Source organism: Lissotriton helveticus, chromosome 1_1 (assembly GCF_964261635.1).
Source record: "Lissotriton helveticus chromosome 1_1, aLisHel1.1, whole genome shotgun sequence".
Classification (NCBI taxonomy): Eukaryota; Metazoa; Chordata; class Amphibia; order Caudata; family Salamandridae; genus Lissotriton; species Lissotriton helveticus.
Window position 1 is genome coordinate 968,485,316 of NC_136057.1, and position 23,183 is coordinate 968,508,498.

Sequence of the window (23,183 nt, forward strand, 5' to 3'; positions counted from 1 at the left end):
CCTCCCGCTTTGTGTTGCTCCTGCTGGCCTCTTCCTGGGTCCCAGCAGCCCTTAGGATAGACACCAAGCCAATCTCTGCTCTGCTCTCAGGGATTGGTCTGAGCGGGCTGAGAAGGCACCCTGCACAGTCCAGTCTGTGGGGGTTCCACAAGCAGCAGCCGGGCTGGAGAAACCGAAGTGCACATATGTGTTTTTGGTAGGCCTGAGATGGCACAAGCACTCCTCCTCCACCCTCCGCACCTCAATGCACAAGATAGTTTTTTTTGTTTGTTTGCTGGCTCTGCGCCAGGCCATGGGGTGATGCTCATCCACCATTGCGGAGGAGCCACCACTGTTCTTTCTCCACTGTCCATTTGCGAAGTGGCATCAGTGCATTCCTCATCATCCATCTGCACAGGAAGGGACATCACTGTATTTCCCATCATCCATCTACATAAGAATCGGACTTTGTTGGATTTACCTTCAATCTATCTTCACAGGAAGTCATGTCACGATTCTCCCTACTTCAATCAACTCTTCAGGGGGTCCCATCGTAAGGGCGTCCTCTGCAAAGGTAGGACACAGACAAAGACATTGCTTGTTGGGGCCTAAAATGGCCTTGGGCCATAACCCTTGTTCCAGTGCATTCTATAATGTAAGATTATAATCATGTGCCTCACTATGCACCGCATACTGCCAATCCCCACAATCACACCCAGATGTAGATAACCCAGACAGTCATACAGCATGAGCACAGCACAGACCCAACCTCATACACATCCCACAACTACCACCCACACTCAAAATACATCACACACATTTCAGCTCATTAATGTTTGTTCTGTAGTACTCCACACACCAGGCATCGCAAACGCCCTCAACTAATAAAGCTTGACACTCTCTTCATCACAGAAACAAGGTTTGCCTCCACATCTTTGCAAATCCTAGATGTTTTTCTTCCCACAGGCTTCATCATCCATCATGTGGACTGCACACATAAGAAGGGAGGAGGCATTGCGGTAATCAATAAGCCATCCTGGTAATGCACACTGTGCATTAGCCACTTTTTATTAATATGATGTCTCACCATCTTCCATCATCAAAGCTCCCTCTGGGGATGCTCTCTTACCTCAATTACCATTCTGAATGTCTTCAACCATCAAGAAATCTTTTCAGTAGCTCTGAAGGCTGATTAGATCCTAAGGAAACCTACTCTAGACTCTGGTGACCTCATCAACTGTTGGACCATCACTCACCTACCATTCATTGGCAAGATCATTGAACAAGCATTTACAATGCAACGGTCTCGCCTTTGAAAAAGTTAGAGCTATTGGCATTGTAAATGACAAATTTTTTATTAATGTGTTGGTTTTGAAAACAGATAAATAAATGGCACTGTCATTTACAATGCCAATAGCTTAATTTCTCGCAAATGCCACACACATACACAGACCCACACAGAGTCCCACACACATACATACCTACAGAGCCACACGCAGAGCCACACACACACATACACAGAGCCACACACACACATACACAGAGCCACATACACAGACACACACACAGCTACAGACACACACACAGCCACACACACACACTTCATCCACCCACTAAGTCCATCCACCTAGCCACCACTAAACTCCATTCATCCACTGACTCCATCCACCCAACCACACCTTGCATGGGGTAGTAAGCACTATATAAATACAGTTACAAAACAATACATAAAACGAACTTGTGCAAGTACATGACAGCCTGCGCGACACTGCTTGTGCAGTGAACGCCAGGCTTCGACCTAAAAAGTAAAGTTCATTAAGCGCCCTCAGATCAAAGGGCTCGCCCACTCCTCCCACCGTCACCAGGAATCTAATTAAAAAGTTCTCATTTAAACATACCTTAGTGAGGGGGGGGATGCTTCAAGGAGGGGTGGGTAGTCAGAGTTACCCAGTGTCCCCATGTTAATGGTGGAACATTCAGCAATTCCTGTGTTTGTTTGTTTTTTAACCAAAACAGCACTTTGTGAGCTGGGATCTATCGCCAATCCTGCTTAAATAAAAAATAAAACGTGGAAACATATGCTTCATAATGCCAAGTGCTATGGGTTAATAAAAAAGACAAAAAGTAATATCCCAACGACATAACTTGGTAGCTGTGAATAAGTCCACCCCGTAGCTAGGTTTGGGATGGTACTGCTTTGAATGATGGTTCTGGTGGCCTAGGGTTGCCTTACTGCTTTGAGTGTGGTTTAGGGTTGAGGTGCTTGCAGTATCCACCACCTGTGGCAGTCCCTAGGCCAACTGGCCTTGTTGGGGCTAGGACGCCCTGTGTCCCAGTGTCAGGGGGGGCCTAAACATGGCAGATGCCCACTAAGTGCTGGGCAGCTGTAACAACAATGATGGGGCCAATGTGGGAGGCTCTGAACAAAGGTAAAGAAGTGCACGCTGGAAATGCAAGTGCATCCCTGAAGTGAGGCACTACCTTGGTTTTTAGAAAAAATCCACACGTTTCTAATAAAGATTTGTTTTGAATTTTGCTTATTATTTCATCAGAGTTCATTAGGTTGAAACAAATGATATTGTTGGCATATCATGCATTTTCATTTCATGAATCAACAACTTTGGTGATCTTCACATGTAAACCTCCAATGCATTTCGGGCAGTCCTTGCCCTTTGTCAAGGAGTACTGAAAATGAGGGAAGACATGGCATGCTGTCAGTGGGCTAGGAAAGTATAATCAGATGGAGTACATCAGGAAAACAGTACAGAAAATGCAACTTGTGCTCGTGCTTAAAGGAAAGTGTCAGAACCCCGTAAAAAACGAAGAGTTACACAATGAAAAAATGCACCATGTGAAAAACGTAAAATTACACCATGTAGAAAACGCAAAATGACACCATGTGGCTGTTTGTATTGTTTTAGGTGTGAGGTGTCTAAAAGGTCAGTGCTCGGGACGTGGTGAGTTTAAAAGAGCGATCATGAACGGGGCATGGCTCAAGTGCTCAAGGATATCTAATGGAGCGGAAATACTGAGAGATAAACTTACGGTTTGCCGGCCTCGGAGGGAGACATAGCGATCTGAAGTAGCGGGGAAAAGAACAAAAGGGAGTAAGTGATGGTCACAGGATCCGCCGTTGCGTGTCCTGTGATTCAGTGATCGACAAAATGAAGATTCTTACTTGAAAACGTGAACGCCGGTAGGCGTGTGATGTTCTCTCGCAGTTCGTCTCGAATGTGGAAACAGTGGGCGTTTCTCAGTCGAGATAAAGGAAGGACTCGTGGGCTGTGCGCCGGGGAGTGATAAACATAAAAAGCAGACTTTGCTGATCGTGTGTCAGAAAAGTGGAAACAGTAGGCGTTTCTCACTTGTGGCAAAGGAAGGACTCATAGGCTGTACACCGGGGGAACTTTGAAGAGACATTCATCTACGGTAACAGTAACAGGGATCTCTAAAGAAACATCTGCCATTTTCACAGATGCTCTGGATAAAACGCATAGTGTCAGATCAGGAAACTCTTAAGAAACGAACCTCTGAAATGTGTGACCGATTCAAAGAAAGAGGGTACCCTCATACAATCCTCACAGACTCTATCAAACGCATGGAAACTATCAATAGAACTGATGCACTATCAGTAAAAATTCATTCACCCAGCGAATCCCGCATTGTGCTTGTTTCTTAGGGGCATATTATCAAGGGGCTTTATCTCTGCTTTTTTGGCTTTAAAAGCCAAGAAAGCGGAGATAAAATTATCTCCCTATTACCAAGCTGTCGCTAACACCAGTTAGCGACAGCTAATAGGAGATAGTGACCCTCTTGGGCCCCGCGTTGCATGTCAGTGATATTTATCACTAATGACATGCAAAGTGGGCGTGCCAAGATGTTAGCGACTGAAACAGTCGCTAACATCGCTATCTCCTATTACCAACTTTTGGAGATATTCGCGCTAAGCGCGAATATCTCCAAAAGCTAACACCTGCTCTGAGCAGTTCTTAGCCATGTTAACCAATGGGAGGTGGATAACATGGCTAAGAGCATTTGCTCGATAATGCATGAATATCGCTGACTTTTCAGCGATATTCATGCATTGCGGCCGTTGCTAATAGCAAGGTTTATCTGCGATAAAAATCGCCGATGTGCGGCGATAATTTTTGTCTCTAAACAAGTTAGAGACAAAAATTATCTCTATTGGTTGGTAATATGCCCCTAAATTCTCCACAGCCAGTGCTAAATACAAGAAAGTAATTCTCAAACATTGGCCAATCTTACAGATGGAACCAGACTTCAATGATATCTTTTGCATTCAGCCAACATTTGCCTACACACGCACAACAATATGAGAGAAATCCTAAGCAAGAAAACTGTCATCAACAATGATTTCAAAGGAACCGTTCCATGTAAGAATTGTAGCAACTGTAATTGCATTATCCAAGGAAGTAACATCACACATCAAATGAAAGGTCACACCATCAGATTGAGAGTGAATGCCACATGGGACTCAACCAACCTTATCTACGCCATCAAATGCCCATGCGGGAAACTGTATGTTGGCAAAACAGAAAGGAAAATAAAAGTGCGAATTAACGAACATAAGTCAAGTATTCGCACCAAAAACGAGAAATCTAATGTTGCCGCTCACTTTTTGGAGTCTCAACATTTCATTGCACAACTGAAATTCACCGTTTTGGAAATGGTGTCAAAACGTGAAGGGAGAGACAATCGTAAACATTTATTACAACGTGAAACAGAATGGATTTACCTTCTTCAAACGCTAAAACCATTTGGTCTTAATGATCGCATTGAGTACAGTTGTTATCTGTAAATAATGACCAACATTTAATTTTGAGAATGTGTTTGCATTGTGTTAATTGTGATTAATACCCTGCTCCCATGATGCGCCCCGTTCATGATCTTTATTCCTTTCACTTTCTTTCTACACTCCTCCCTCCCTCATCTCACCTATTTTCCATTAGTTCCCATTCACTCATTTCTAACTATCCTTCCACCACCACCGGTACAGTCCGTTTTTGATTTTGATTGTCGTCACCCCCCCCCGGTGTACAGCCTATGAGTCCTTCCTTTGCCCCAAGTGAGAAACGCCTACTGTTTCCACTTTTCCGACACACGATCAGCAAAGTCTGCTTTTTATGTTTATCACTCCCCGGCGCACAGCCCACGAGTCCTTCCTTTATCTCGACTGAGAAACGCCCACTGTTTCCACATTCGAGACGAACTGCGAGAGAACATCACACGCCTACCGGCGTTCACGTTTTCAAGTAAGAATCTTCATTTTGTCGATCACTGAATCACAGGACACGCAACGGCGGATCCTGTGACCATCACTTACTCCCTTTTGTTCTTTTCCCCGCTACTTCAGATCGCTATGTCTCCCTCCGAGGCCGGCGAACCGTAAGTTTATCTCTCAGTATTTCCGCTCCATTAGATATCCTTGAGCACTTGAGCCATGCCCCGTTCACGATCGCTCTTTTAAACTCACCACGTCCCGAGCACTGACCTTTTAGACACCTCACACCTAAAACAATACAAACAGCCACATGGTGTCATTTTGCGTTTTCTACATGGTGTAATTTTACGTTTTTCACATGGTGCATTTTTTCATTGTGTAACTCTTCGTTTTTTACGGGGTTCTGACACTTTCCTTTAAGCACGAGCACAAGTTGCATTTTCTGTACTGTTTTCCTGATGTACTCCATCTGATTATACTTTCCTAGCCCACTGACAGCATGCCATGTCTTCCCTCATTTTCAGTACTCCTTGACAAAGGGCAAGGACTGCCCGAAATGCATTGGAGGTTTACATGTGAAGATCACCAAAGTGGTTGATTCATGAAATGAAAATGCATGATATGCCAACAATATCATTTGTTTCAACCTAATGAACTCTGATGAAATAATAAGCAAAATTCAAAACAAATCTTTATTAGAAACGTGTGGATTTTTTCTAAAAACCAAGGTAGTGCCTCACTTCAGGGATGCACTTGCATTTCCAGCGTGCACTTCTTTACCTTATTACATATGCGCCTGACGGACGGTGGCGCAACCTGTGAGAGCACCCAACCAATACATAAACGGATTCCTCTGTGACTTAACTCCATTAAATACACGTAGCAGTGCACCTTCTACTCACTTTGTTAGTTACCTTGATTTTCTGCCCCACCAGAGGGTTGCAGGCCCAAAAAACTTAATTCTTACAAAATGCAATTTGACGAAATTAGCAAATCTACCGAAGCAAGAGCAAATATCCTTGCCTACAGCGATGAAGAACGTCAACGTATATATGCACTGATTGAGGAAGACATCAGTCAAACTCCCACGGGACGCACAAAAGAGCAATGTTACAAACAACTGCTATACCTTGCAAAGCGACACATCAATCAAAAGCTCCATGCGAGTACTTTACTCAAGTACCACCGAGCCCTTAGAATCCCACGTGGCCTACGGATTGCACTTAAGCCATCCTTGTGCAAAAATTCCAAAACATTTAAAGAGAAATGGAACGGGATCCTTAACAAATGCAGCCTTGATCTCATTCTTTTAATTGTTGAAGAACTGTCTGGAATCCTTAAAGACCTTGACAAGGAAATCAAAGAGGTTGAAAATGAATTGACGGATCTGCTTACACCTGATGACCTAAAGAAAACTTTAGATGACATCAACCTAATTTTAGACAAACACAGCAAAGAAATAAACGAAAGGAAGGTAAGAAAATTCAGAAGGGATACTCTGGATTACAAGCTCGACGAGGTCTACACCTGGGCCGAGGTGTATGCACAAAGACGCCGCAACAAACCCTCCAACATACAAACTGACACGTCATCGTCAGGAAGTGACTCTTCCTACCGTCCGAGAAAGACACCTTCACAAACACCATCGGGATCAACAACAGACCTACGCTCTGACAACCAGGCCACCACCTCTAGCGAAAGCCAACAACCCACTGCGGTTCATTTTTTAGAACCAGGCCAAGCAGACATAGAAGACTCAGGAGGAGCCAGAAGAAAAGAAAAAGAGACAAGTCCACCGATAACGAGGAGCACTGTAACCAAAAAAGATCCGAAACCCAGGAAAAACACCTAGTGATCAACATCTCAGACACTCGTCTTTCACCCCATCAAATGCACCTATTGGAAAAAGGGATGTCATTTATACCTACGACCCAAACCAACCTACTTGAATTGGAAGTCAGTACGTTCAAGCTAACAAGGAAACTAAGACTCCGTCACTTTTTTAGTAACGTAGTACCCCCTAACCTTGAACAAAAAGAGGATCAACTCAAGGGAATAAGACCACACAGCAGCTATCAACCGCCCATTAGTCATAAATGCATCGATCTATTCGAGAACCTTGTCAAAAAGGATTTGATGAAAATCAATTGCAAGATCAAAAGGGGTCAAAACAACATTACACAAAAGGACAAGGATACACTTAAAAGCCTAGCGAACAATCCCGCCATCAAATGCACAAAAGCAGACAAAGGGGGAGCCCTAGTAATACTCAATACGGAAATGTATGACAGAAAAATGAATGAACACATCAGCGACGCAACAACCTATATGAGACTACACCACAATCCAACGAACGAATTCCAAAGCACATTACAGTCCTTGGTCTATAAAGCATACGAGTTGGGCACCATCGACGATCGTACCAAAAACTACCTGTTAAATCCACATCCAAGAAGTCCCACAATTCAAATTCTTCCTAAGATACACAAAAATCTCCACGATCCACCTGTTAGACCCATCGTATCCACGAGAGAGTCGGTACATGAACCTGTGGGCAAATTTTTGGACAGGTACTTGCAACCATTAGTGACTAAAATGAAGAGTTACATCAAGGATACTACATCATTTTTGTTAAAACTTGCGGAAGTGCAAATTGATGAAGCCGAACCCCTAATACTTTGCACAGCTGATGTTAGCTCCCTTTACACGTCCATCCCTCACCAAGGGGGCATCGAATCTCTTGAAAAAGCCATCTTGAACAGTGAAATTGACAAATACATGCAAGAATTCCTCATGGAACTCATGCTTTACACCCTCTACCACAGCTACTTTACACACAATGACAACTGGTATCTCCAACTCTCCGGCATGTCAATGGGAAACTGTGCGGCTCCGACGTACGCCAACATTTATATGCAGAACTTTGAAGAGACATTCATCTACGGTAACAGTAACATCAATGACAGGATCAAATTATACGTGAGATACATTGATGATCTTTTTATAATTTGGAAAGACACAAAAAACTCTCTGATTGACGCTTTGAATGAACTCAACACCAAAGACGAGCGCATCAAACTTACTTGGCAAATTAGTGAACGTTCACTGCCATTCTTGGATGTAAACATCACCGTCACCAACACCGGATTCATCACGGATATACACCGCAAACCTACGGATCGCAATAACTTGCTCCATTACACGAGTTTCCACCAGGGATCTCTAAAGAAACATCTGCCATTTTCACAGATGCTCCGGATATAACGCATAGTGTCAGATCAGGAAACTCTTAAGAAACGAACCTCTGAAATGTGTGACCGATTCAAAGAAAGAGGGTACCCTCATACAATCCTCACAGACTCTATCAAACGCATGGAAACTATCAATAGAACTGATGCACTATCAGTAAAAATTCATTCACCCAGCGAATCCCGCATTGTGCTTGTTTCTAAATTCTCCACAGCCAGTGCTAAATACAAGAAAGTAATTCTCAAACATTGGCCAATCTTACAGATGGAACCAGACTTCAATGATATCTTTTGCATTCAGCCAACATTTGCCTACACACGCAGCAACAATATGAGAGAAATCCTAAGCATGAAAACTGTCATCAACAATGATTTCAAAGGAACCGTTCCATGCAAGAATTGTAGCAACTGTAATTGCATTATCCAAGGAAGTAACATCACACATCTAATGAAAGGTCACACCATCAGATTGAGAGTGAATGCCACATGCGACTCAACCAACCTTATCTACGCCATCAAATGCCCATGCGGGAAACTGTATGTTGGCAAAACAGAAAGGAAAATAAAAGTGCGAATTAACGAACATAAGTCAAGTATTCGCACCAAAAACGAGAAATCTAATGTTGCCGCTCACTTTTTGGAGTCTGAACATTTCATTGCACAACTGAAATTCACCGTTTTGGAAATGGTGTCAAAACGTGAAGGGAGAGACAATCGTAAACATTTATTACAACGTGAAACAGAATGGATTTACCTTCTTCAAACGCTAAAACCATTTGGTCCTAATGATCGCATTGAGTACAGTTGTTATCTGTAAATAATTACCAACATTTAATTTTGAGAATGTGTTTGCATTGTGTTAATTGTGATTAATACCCTGCTCCCATGATGCGCCCCGTTCATGATCTTTATTCCTTTCACTTTCTTTCTACACTCCCCCCTCCCTCATCTCACCTATTTTCCATTAGTTCCCATTCACTCATTTCTAACTATCCTTCCACCACCACCGGTACAGTCCGTTTTTGATTTTGATTGTCGTCACCCCCCGCCCCCCGGTGTACAGCCTATGAGTCCTTCCTTTGCCCCAAGTGAGAAACGCCTACTGTTTCCACTTTTCCGACACACGATCAGCAAAGTCTGCTTTTTATGTTTATCACTCCCCGGCGCACAGCCCACGAGTCCTTCCTTTATCTCGACTGAGAAACGCCCACTGTTTCCACATTCGAGACGAACTGCGAGAGAACATCACACGCCTACCGGCGTTCACGTTTTCAAGTAAGAATCTTCATTTTGTCGATCACTGAATCACAGGACACGCAACGGCGGATCCTGTGACCATCACTTACTCCCTTTTGTTCTTTTCCCCGCTACTTCAGATGCTATGTCTCCCTCCGAGGCCGGCGAACCGTAAGTTTATCTCTCAGTATTTCCGCTCCATTAGATATCCTTGAGCACTTGAGCCATGCCCCGTTCACGATCGCTCTTTTAAACTCACCACGTCCCGAGCACTGACCTTTTAGACACCTCACACCTAAAACAATACAAACAGCCACATGGTGTCATTTTGCATTTTCTACATGGTGTAATTTTACGTTTTTCACATGGTGCATTTTTTCATTGTGTAACTCTTCGTTTTTTACGGGGTTCTGACACTTTCCTTTAAGCACGAGCACAAGTTGCATTTTCTGTACTGTTTTCCTGATGTACTCCATCTGATTATACTTTCCTAGCCCACTGACAGCATGCCATGTCTTCCCTCATTTTCAGTACTCTTGACAAAGGGCAAGGACTGCCCGAAATGCATTGGAGGTTTACATGTGAAGATCACCAAAGTGGTTGATTCATGAAATGAAAATGCATGATATGCCAACAATATCATTTGTTTCAACCTAATGAACTCTTATGAAATAATAAGCAAAATTCAAAACAAATCTTTATTAGAAACGTGTGGATTTTTTCTAAAAACCAAGGTAGTGCCTCACTTCAGGGATGCACTTGCATTTCCAGCGTGCACTTCTTTACCTTATTACATATGCGCCTGACGGACGGTGGCGCAACCTGTGAGAGCACCCAACCAATACATAAACGGATTCCTCTGTGACTTAACTCCATTAAATACACGTAGCAGTGCACCTTCTACTCACTTTGTTAGTTACCTTGATTTTCCGCCCCACCAGAGGGTTGCACGCCCAAAAAACTTAATTCTTACAAAATGCAATTTGACGAAATTAGCAAATCTACCGAAGCAAGAGCAAATATCCTTGCCTACAGCGATGAAGAACGTCAACGTATATATGCACTGATTGAGGAAGACATCAGTCAAACTCCCACGGGACGCACAAAAGAGCAATGTTACAAACAACTGCTATACCTTTCAAAGCGACACATCAATCAAAAGCTCCATGCGAGTACTTTACTCAAGTACCACCGAGCCCTTAGAATCCCACGTGGCCTACGGATTGCACTTAAGCCATCCTTGTGCAAAAATTCCAAAACATTTAAAGAGAAATGGAACGGGATCCTTAACAAATGCAGCCTTGATCTCATTCTTTTAATTGTTGAAGAACTGTCTGGAATCCTTAAAGACCTTGACAAGGAAATCAAAGAGGTTGAAAATGAATTGACGGATCTGCTTACACCTGATGACCTAAAGAAAACTTTAGATGACATCAACCTAATTTTAGACAAACACAGCAAAGAAATAAACGAAAGGAAGGTAAGAAAATTCAGAAGGGATACTCTGGATTACAAGCTCGACGAGGTCTACACCTAGGCCGAGGTGTATGCACAAAGACGCCGCAACAAACCCTCCAACATACAAACTGACACGTCATCGTCAGGAAGCGACTCTTCCTACCGTCCGAGAAAGACACCTTCACAAACACCATCGGGATCAACAACAGACCTACGCTCTGACAACCAGGCCACCACCTCTAGCGAAAGCCAACAACCCACTGCGGTTCATTTTTTAGAACCAGGCCAAGCAGACATAGAAGACTCAGGAGGAGCCAGAAGAAAAGAAAAAGAGACAAGTCCACCGATAACGAGGAGCACTGTAACCAAAAAAGATCCGAAACCCAGGAAAAACACCTAGTGATCAACATCTCAGACACTCGTCTTTCACCCCATCAAATGCACCTATTGGAAAAAGGGACGTCATTTATACCTACGACCCAAACCAACCTACTTGAATTGGAAGTCAGTACGTTCAAGCTAACAAGGAAACTAAGACTCCGTCACTTTTTTAGTAACGTAGTACCCCCTAACCTTGAACAAAAAGAGGATCAACTCAAGGGACTAAGACCACACAGCAGCTATCAACCGCCCATTAGTCATAAATGCATCGATCTATTCGAGAACCTTGTCAAAAAGGATTTGATGAAAATCAATTGCAAGATCAAAAGGGGTCAAAACAACATTACACAAAAGGACAAGGATACACTTAAAAGCCTAGCGAACAATCCCGCCATCAAATGCACAAAAGCAGACAAAGGGGGAGCCCTAGTAATACTCAATACGGAAATGTATGACAGAAAAATGAATGAACACATCAGCGACGCAACAACCTATATGAGACTACACCACAATCCAACTAACAAATTCCAAAGCACATTACAGTCCTTGGTCTATAAAGCATACGAGTTGGGCACCATCGACGATCGTACCAAAAACTACCTGTTAAATCCACATCCAAGAAGTCCCACAATTCAAATTCTTCCTAAGATACACAAATATCTCCACGATCCACCTGTTAGACCCATCCTATCCACGAGAGAGTCGGTACATGAACCTGTGGGCAAATTTTTGGACAGGTACTTGCAACCATTAGTGACTAAAATGAAGAGTTACATCAAGGATACTACATCATTTTTGTTAAAACTTGCGGAAGTGCAAATTGATGAAGCCGAACCCCTAATACTTTGCACAGCTGATGTTAGCTCCCTTTACACGTCCATCCCTCACCAAGGGGGCATCGAATCTCTTGAAAAAGCCATCTTGAACAGTGAAATTGACAAATCCATGCAAGAATTCCTCATGAAACTCATGCTTTACACCCTCTACCACAGCTACTTTACACACAATGACAACTGGTACCTCCAACTCTCCGGCATGTCAATGGGAAACTGTGCGGCTCCGACGTACGCCAACATTTATATGCAGAACTTTGAAGAGACATTCATCTACGGTAACAGTAACATCAATGACAGGATCAAATTATACGTGAGATACATTGATGATCTTTTTATAATTTGGAAAGACACAAAAAACTCTCTGATTGACGCTTTGAATGAACTCAACACCAAAGACAAGCGCATCAAACTTACTTGGCAAATTAGTGAACGTTCACTGCCATTCTTGGATGTAAACATCACCGTCACCAACACCGGATTCATCACGGATATACACCGCAAACCTACGGATCGCAATAACTTGCTCCATTACACGAGTTTCCACCAGGGATCTCTAAAGAAACATCTGCCATTTTCACAGATGCTCCGGATAAAACGCATAGTGTCAGATCAGGAAACTCTTAAGAAACGAACCTCTGAAATGTGTGACCGATTCAAAGAAAATGGGTACCCTCATACAATCCTCACAGACTCTATCAAACGCATGGAAACTATCAATAGAACTGATGCACTATCAGTAAAAATTCATTCACCCAGCGAATCCTGCATTGTGCTTGTTTCTAAATTCTCCACAGCCAGTGCTAAATACAAGAAAGTAATTCTCAAACATTGGCCAATCTTACAGATGGAACCAGACTTCAATGATATCTTTTGCATTCAGCTAACATTTGCCTACACACGCAGCAACAATATGAGAGAAATCCTAAGCAAGAAAACTGTCATCAACAATGATTTCAAAGGAACCGTTCCATGCAAGAATTGTAGCAACTGTAATTGCATTATCCAAGGAAGTAACATCACACATCTAATGAAAGGTCACACCATCAGATTGAGAGTGAATGCCACATGCGACTCAACCAACCTTATCTACGCCATCAAATGCCCATGCGGGAAACTGTATGTTGGCAAAACAGAAAGGAAAATAAAAGTGCGAATTAACGAACATAAGTCAAGTATTCGCACCAAAAACGAGAAATCTAATGTTGCCGCTCACTTTTTGGAGTCTCAACATTTCATTGCACAACTGAAATTCACCGTTTTGGAAATGGTGTCAAAACGTGAAGGGAGAGACAATCGTAAACATTTATTACAACGTGAAACAGAATGGATTTACCTTCTTCAAACGCTAAAACCATTTGGTCTTAATGATCGCATTGAGTACAGTTGTTATCTGTAAATAATGACCAACATTTAATTTTGAGAATGTGTTTGCATTGTGTTAATTGTGATTAATACCCTGCTCCCATGATGCGCCCCGTTCATGATCTTTATTCCTTTCACTTTCTTTCTACACTCCTCCCTCCCTCATCTCACCTATTTTCCATTAGTTCCCATTCACTCATTTCTAACTATCCTTCCACCACCACCGGTACAGTCCGTTTTTGATTTTGATTGTCGTCACCCCCCCCCGTGTACAGCCTATGAGTCCTTCCTTTGCCCCAAGTGAGAAACGCCTACTGTTTCCACTTTTCCGACACACGATCAGCAAAGTCTGCTTTTTATGTTTATCACTCCCCGGCGCACAGCCCACGAGTCCTTCCTTTATCTCGACTGAGAAACGCCCACTGTTTCCACATTCGAGACGAACTGCGAGAGAACATCACACGCCTACCGGCGTTCACGTTTTCAAGTAAGAATCTTCATTTTGTCGATCACTGAATCACAGGACACGCAACGGCGGATCCTGTGACCATCACTTACTCCCTTTTGTTATTTTCCCCGCTACTTCAGATCGCTATGTCTCCCTCCGAGGCCGGCGAACCGTAAGTTTATCTCTCAGTATTTCCGCTCCATTAGATATCCTTGAGCACTTGAGCCATGCCCCGTTCACGATCGCTCTTTTAAACTCACCACGTCCCGAGCACTGACCTTTTAGACACCTCACACCTAAAACAATACAAACAGCCACATGGTGTCATTTTGCGTTTTCTACATGGTGTAATTTTACGTTTTTCACATGGTGCATTTTTTCATTGTGTAACTCTTCGTTTTTTACGGGGTTCTGACACTTTCCTTTAAGCACGAGCACAAGTTGCATTTTCTGTACTGTTTTCCTGATGTACTCCATCTGATTATACTTTCCTAGCCCACTGACAGCATGCCATGTCTTCCCTCATTTTCAGTACTCCTTGACAAAGGGCAAGGACTGCCCGAAATGCATTGGAGGTTTACATGTGAAGATCACCAAAGTGGTTGATTCATGAAATGAAAATGCATGATATGCCAACAATATCATTTGTTTCAACCTAATGGACTCTGATGAAATAATAAGCAAAATTCAAAACAAATCTTTATTAGAAACGAGTGGATTTTTTCTAAAAACCAAGGTAGTGCCTCACTTCAGGGATGCACTTGCATTTCCAGCGTGCACTTCTTTACCTTATTACATATGCGCCTGACGGACGGTGGCGCAACCTGTGAGAGCACCCAACCAATACATAAACGGATTCCTCTGTGACTTAACTCCATTAAATACACGTACCAGTGCACCTTCTACTCACTTTGTTAGTTACCTTGATTTTCCGCCCCACCAGAGGGTTGCACGCCCAAAAAACTTAATTCTTACAAAATGCAATTTGACGAAATTAGCAAATCTACCGAAGCAAGAGCAAATATCCTTGCCTACAGCGATGAAGAACGTCAACGTATATATGCACTGATTGAGGAAGACATCAGTCAAACTCCCACGGGACGCACAAAAGAGCAATGTTACAAACAACTGCTATACCTTTCAAAGCGACACACCAATCAAAAGCTCCATGCGAGTACTTTACTCAAGTACCACCGAGCCCTTAGAATCCCACGTGGCCTACGGATTGCACTTAAGCCATCCTTGTGCAAAAATTCCAAAACATTTAAAGAGAAATGGAACGGGATCCTTAACAAATGCAGCCTTGATCTCATTCTTTTAATTGTTGAAGAACTGTCTGGAATCCTTAAAGACCTTGACTAGGAAATCAAAGAGGTTGAAAATGAATTGACGGATCTGCTTACACCTGATGACCTAAAGAAAACTTTAGATGACATCAACCTAATTTTAGACAAACACAGCAAAGAAATAAACGAAAGGAAGGTAAGAAAATTCAGAAGGGATACTCTGGATTACAAGCTCGACGAGGTCTACACCTGGGCCGAGGTGTATGCTCAAAGACGCCGCACCAAACCCTCCAACATACAAACTGACACGTCATCGTCAGGAAGCGACTCTTCCTACCGTCCGAGAAAGACACCTTCACAAACACCATCGGGATCAACAACAGACCTACGCTCTGACAACCAGGCCACCACCTCTAGCGAAAGCCAACAACCCACTGCGGTTAATTTTTTAGAACCAGGCCAAGCAGACATAGAAGACTCAGGAGGAGCCAGAAGAAAAGAAAAAGAGACAAGTCCACCGATAACGAGGAGCACTGTAACCAAAAAAGATCCGAAACCCAGGAAAAACACCTAGTGATCAACATCTCAGACACTCGTCTTTCACCCCATCAAATGCACCTATTGGAAAAAGGGATGTCATTTATACCTACGACCCAAACCAACCTACTTGAATTGGAAGTCAGTACGTTCAAGCTAACAAGGAAACTAAGACTCCGTCACTTTTTTAGTAACGTAGTACCCCCTAACCTTGAACAAAAAGAGGATCAACTCAAGGGAATAAGACCACACAGCAGCTATCAACCGCCCATTAGTCATAAATGCATCGATCTATTCGAGAACCTTGTCAAAAAGGATTTGATGAAAATCAATTGCAAGATCAAAAGGGTCAAAACAACATTACACAAAAGGACAAGGATACACTTAAAAGCCTAGCGAACAATCCCGCCATCAAATGCACAAAAGCAGACAAAGGGGGAGCCCTAGTAATACTCAATACGGAAATGTATGACAGAAAAATGAATGAACACATCAGCGACGCAACAACCTATATGAGACTACACCACAATCCAACTAACGAATTCCAAAGCACATTACAGTCCTTAGTCTATAAAGCATACGAGTTGGGCACCATCGATGATCGTACCAAAAACTACCTGTTAAATCCACATCCAAGAAGTCCCACAATTCAAATTCTTCCTAAGATACACAAAAATCTCCACGATCCACCTGTTAGACCCATCGTATCCACGAGAGAGTCAGTACATGAACCTGTGGGCAAATTTTTGGACAGGTACTTGCAACCATTAGTGACTAAAATGAAGAGTTACATCAAGGATACTACATCATTTTTGTTAAAACTTGCGGAAGTGCAAATTGATGAAGCCGAACCCCTAATACTTTGCACAGCTGATGTTAGCTCCCTTTACACGTCCATCCCTCACCAAGGGGGCATCGAATCTCTTGAAAAAGCCATCTTGAACAGTGAAATTGACAAATCCATGCAAGAATTCCTCATGGAACTCATGCTTTACACCCTCTACCACAGCTACTTTACACACAATGACAACTGGTACCTCCAACTCTCCGGCATGTCAATGGGAAACTGTGCGGCTCCGACGTACGCCAACATTTATATGCAGAACTTTGAAGAGACATTCATCTACGGTAACAGTAACATCAATGACAGGATCAAATTATACGTGATATACATTGATGATCTTTTTATAATTTGGAAAGACACAAAAAACTCTCTGATTGACGCTTTGAATGAACTCAACACCAAAGACGAGCGCATCAAACTTACTTGGCAAATTAGTGAACGTTCACTGCCATTCTTGGATGTAAACATCACCGTCACCAACACCGGATTCATCACGGATATACACCGCAAACCTACGGATCGCAATAACTTGCTCCATTACACGAGTTTCCACCAGGGATCTCTAAAGAAACATCTGCCATTTTCACAGATGCTCCGGATAAAACGCATAGTGTCAGATCAGGAAACTCTTAAGAAACGAACCTCTGAAATGTGTGACCGATTCAAAGAAAGAGGGTACCCTCATACAATCCTCACAGACTCTATCAAACGCATGGAAACTATCAATAGAACTGATGCACTATCAGTAAAAATTCATTCACCCAGCGAATCCCGCATTGTGCTTGTTTCTAAATTCTCCACAGCCAGTGCTAAATACAAGAAAGTAATTCTCAAACATTGGCCAATCTTACAGATGGAACCAGACTTCAATGATATCTTTTGCATTCAGCCAACATTTGCCTACACACGCAGCAACAATATGAGAGAAATCCTAAGCAAGAAAACTGTCATCAACAATGATTTCAAAGGAACCGTTCCATGCAAGAATTGTAGCAACTGTAATTGCATTATCCAAGGAAGTAACATCACACATCTAATGAAAGGTCACACCATCAGATTGAGAGTGAATGCCACATGCGACTCAACCAACCTTATCTACGCCATCAAATGCCCATGCGGGAAACTGTATGTTGGCAAAACAGAAAGGAAAATAAAAGTAAGAATTAACGAACATAAGTCAAGTATTCGCACCAAAAACGAGAAATCTAATGTTGCCGCTCACTTTTTGGAGTCTCAACATTTCATTGCACAACTGAAATTCACCGTTTTGGAAATGGTGTCAAAACGTGAAGGGAGAGACAATCGTAAACATTTATTACAACGTGAAACAGAATGGATTTACCTTCTTCAAACGCTAAAACCATTTGGTCTTAATGATCGCATTGAGTACAGTTGTTATCTGTAAATAATGACTAACATTTAATTTTGAGAATGTGTTTGCATTGTGTTAATTGTGATTAATACCCTGCTCCCATGATGCGCCCCGTTCATGATCTTTATTCCTTTCACTTTCTTTCTACACTCCTCCCTCCCTCATCTCACCTATTTTCCATTAGTTCCCATTCACTCATTTCTAACTATCCTTCCACCACCACCGGTACAGTCCGTTTTTGATTTTGATTGTCGTCACCCCCCCCCCGGTGTACAGCCTATGAGTCCTTCCTTTGCCCCAAGTGAGAAACGCCTACTGTTTCCACTTTTCCGACACACGATCAGCAAAGTCTGCTTTTTATGTTTATCACTCCCCGGCGCACAGCCCACGAGTCCTTCCTTTATCTCGACTGAGAAACGCCCACTGTTTCCACATTCGAGACGAACTGCGAGAGAACATCACACGCCTACCGGCGTTCACGTTTTCAAGTAAGAATCTTCATTTTGTCGATCACTGAATCACAGGACACGCAACGGCGGATCCTGTGACCATCACTTACTCCCTTTTGTTCTTTTCCCCGCTACTTCAGATCGCTATGTCTCCCTCCGAGGCCGGCGAACCGTAAGTTTATCTCTCAGTATTTCCGCTCCATTAGATATCCTTGAGCACTTGAGCCATGCCCCGTTCACGATCGCTCTTTTAAACTCACCATGTCCCGAGCACTGACCTTTTAGACACCTCACACCTAAAACAATACAAACAGCCACATGGTGTCATTTTGCGTTTTCTACATGGTGTAATTTTACGTTTTTCACATGGTGCATTTTTTCATTGTGTAACTCTTCGTTTTTTACGGGGTTCTGACACTTTCCTTTAAGCACGAGCACAAGTTGCATTTTCTGTACTGTTTTCCTGATGTACTCCATCTGATTATACTTTCCTAGCCCACTGACAGCATGCCATGTCTTCCCTCATTTTCAGTACTCCTTGACAAAGGGCAAGGACTGCCCGAAATGCATTGGAGGTTTACATGTGAAGATCACCAAAGTGGTTGATTCATGAAATGAAAATGCATGATATGCCAACAATATCATTTGTTTCAACCTAATGAACTCTGATGAAATAATAAGCAAAATTCAAAACAAATCTTTATTAGAAACGTGCGGATTTTTTCTAAAAACCAAGGTAGTGCCTCACTTCAGGGATGCACTTGCATTTCCAGCGTGCACTTCTTTACCTTATTACATATGCGCCTGACGGACGGTGGCGCAACCTGTGAGAGCACCCAACCAATACATAAACGGATTCCTCTGTGACTTAACTCCATTAAATACACGTAGCAGTGCACCTTCTACTCACTTTGTTAGTTACCTTGATTTTCCGCCCCACCAGAGGGTTGCACGCCCAAAAAACGTAATTCTTACAAAATGCAATTTGACGAAATTAGCAAATCTACCGAAGCAAGAGCAAATATCCTTGCCTACAGCGATGAAGAACGTCAACGTATATATGCACTGATTGAGGAAGACATCAGTCAAACTCCCACGGGACGCACAAAAGAGCAATGTTACAAACAACTGCTATACCTATCAAAGCGACACATCAATCAAAAGCTCCATGCGAGTACTTTACTCAAGTACCACCGAGCCCTTAGAATCCCACGTGGCCTACGGATTGCACTTAAGCCATCCTTGTGCAAAAATTCCAAAACATTTAAAGAGAAATGGAACGGGATCCTTAACAAATGCAGCCTTGATCTCATTCTTTTAATTGTTGAAGAACTGTCTGGAATCCTTAAAGACCTTGACAAGGAAATCAAAGAGGTTGAAAATGAATTGACGGATCTGCTTACACCTGATGACCTAAAGAAAACTTTAGATGACATCAACCTAATTTTAGACAAACACAGCAAAGAAATAAACGAAAGGAAGGTAAGAAAATTCAGAAGGGATACTCTGGATTACAAGCTCGACGAGGTCTACACCTGGGCCGAGGTGTATGCACAAAGACGCCGCAACAAACCCTCCAACATACAAACTGACACGTCATCGTCAGGAAGCGACTCTTCCTACCGTCCGAGAAAGACACCTTCACAAACACCATCGGGATCAACAACAGACCTACGCTCTGACAACCAGGCCACCACCTCTAGCGAAAGCCAACAACCCACTGCGGTTCATTTTTTAGAACCAGGCCAAGCAGACATAGAAGACTCAGGAGGAGCCAGAAGAAAAGAAAAAGAGACAAGTCCACCGATAACGAGGAGCACTGTAACCAAAAAAGATCCGAAACCCAGGAAAAACACCTAGTGATCAACATCTCAGACACTCGTCTTTCACCCCATCAAATGCACCTATTGGAAAAAGGGACGTCATTTATACCTACGACCCAAACCAACCTACTTGAATTGGAAGTCAGTACGTTCAAGCTAACAAGGAAACTAAGACTCCGTCACTTTTTTAGTAACGTAGTACCCCCTAACCTTGAACAAAAAGAGGATCAACTCAAGGGACTAAGACCACACAGCAGCTATCAACCGCCCATTAGTCATAAATGCATCGATCTATTCGAGAACCTTGTCAAAAAGGATTTGATGAAAATCAATTGCAAGATCAAAAGGGGTCAAAACAACATTACACAAAAGGACAAGGATACACTTAAAAGCCTAGCGAACAATCCCGCCATCAAATGCACAAAAGCAGACAAAGGGGGAGCCCTAGTAATACTCAATACGGAAATGTATGACAGAAAAATGAATGAACACATCAGCGACGCAACAACCTATATGAGACTACACCACAATCCAACTAACGAATTCCAAAGCACATTACAGTCCTTAGTCTATAAAGCATACGAGTTGGGCACCATCGATGATCGTACCAAAAACTACCTGTTAAATCCACATCCAAGAAGTCCCACAATTCAAATTCTTCCTAAGATACACAAAAATCTCCACGATCCACCTGTTAGACCCATCGTATCCACGAGAGAGTCAGTACATGAACCTGTGGGCAAATTTTTGGACAGGTACTTGCAACCATTAGTGACTAAAATGAAGAGTTACATCAAGGATACTACATCATTTTTGTTAAAACTTGCGGAAGTGCAAATTGATGAAGCCGAACCCCTAATACTTTGCACAGCTGATGTTAGCTCCCTTTACACGTCCATCCCTCACCAAGGGGGCATCGAATCTCTTGAAAAAGCCATCTTGAACAGTGAAATTGACAAATCCATGCAAGAATTCCTCATGGAACTCATGCTTTACACCCTCTACCACAGCTACTTTACACACAATGACAACTGGTACCTCCAACTCTCCGGCATGTCAATGGGAAACTGTGCGGCTCCGACGTACGCCAACATTTATATGCAGAACTTTGAAGAGACATTCATCTACGGTAACAGTAACATCAATGACAGGATCAAATTATACGTGATATACATTGATGATCTTTTTATAATTTGGAAAGACACAAAAAACTCTCTGATTGACGCTTTGAATGAACTCAACACCAAAGACGAGCGCATCAAACTTACTTGGCAAATTAGTGAACGTTCACTGCCATTCTTGGATGTAAACATCACCGTCACCAACACCGGATTCATCACGGATATACACCGCAAACCTACGGATCGCAATAACTTGCTCCATTACACGAGTTTCCACCAGGGATCTCTAAAGAAACATCTGCCATTTTCACAGATGCTCCGGATAAAACGCATAGTGTCAGATCAGGAAACTCTTAAGAAACGAACCTCTGAAATGTGTGACCGATTCAAAGAAAGAGGGTACCCTCATACAATCCTCACAGACTCTATCAAACGCATGGAAACTATCAATAGAACTGATGCACTATCAGTAAAAATTCATTCACCCAGCGAATCCCGCATTGTGCTTGTTTCTAAATTCTCCACAGCCAGTGCTAAATACAAGAAAGTAATTCTCAAACATTGGCCAATCTTACAGATGGAACCAGACTTCAATGATATCTTTTGCATTCAGCCAACATTTGCCTACACACGCAGCAACAATATGAGAGAAATCCTAAGCAAGAAAACTGTCATCAACAATGATTTCAAAGGAACCGTTCCATGCAAGAATTGTAGCAACTGTAATTGCATTATCCAAGGAAGTAACATCACACATCTAATGAAAGGTCACACCATCAGATTGAGAGTGAATGCCACATGCGACTCAACCAACCTTATCTACGCCATCAAATGCCCATGCGGGAAACTGTATGTTGGCAAAACAGAAAGGAAAATAAAAGTAAGAATTAACGAACATAAGTCAAGTATTCGCACCAAAAACGAGAAATCTAATGTTGCCGCTCACTTTTTGGAGTCTCAACATTTCATTGCACAACTGAAATTCACCGTTTTGGAAATGGTGTCAAAACGTGAAGGGAGAGACAATCGTAAACATTTATTACAACGTGAAACAGAATGGATTTACCTTCTTCAAACGCTAAAACCATTTGGTCTTAATGATCGCATTGAGTACAGTTGTTATCTGTAAATAATGACCAACATTTAATTTTGAGAATGTGTTTGCATTGTGTTAATTGTGATTAATACCCTGCTCCCATGATGCGCCCCGTTCATGATCTTTATTCCTTTCACTTTCTTTCTACACTCCTCCCTCCCTCATCTCACCTATTTTCCATTAGTTCCCATTCACTCATTTCTAACTATCCTTCCACCACCACCGGTACAGTCCGTTTTTGATTTTGATTGTCGTCACCCCCCCCCCCGGTGTACAGCCTATGAGTCCTTCCTTTGCCCCAAGTGAGAAACGCCTACTGTTTCCACTTTTCCGACACACGATCAGCAAAGTCTGCTTTTTATGTTTATCACTCCCCGGCGCACAGCCCACGAGTCCTTCCTTTATCTCGACTGAGAAACGCCCACTGTTTCCACATTCGAGACGAACTGCGAGAGAACATCACAC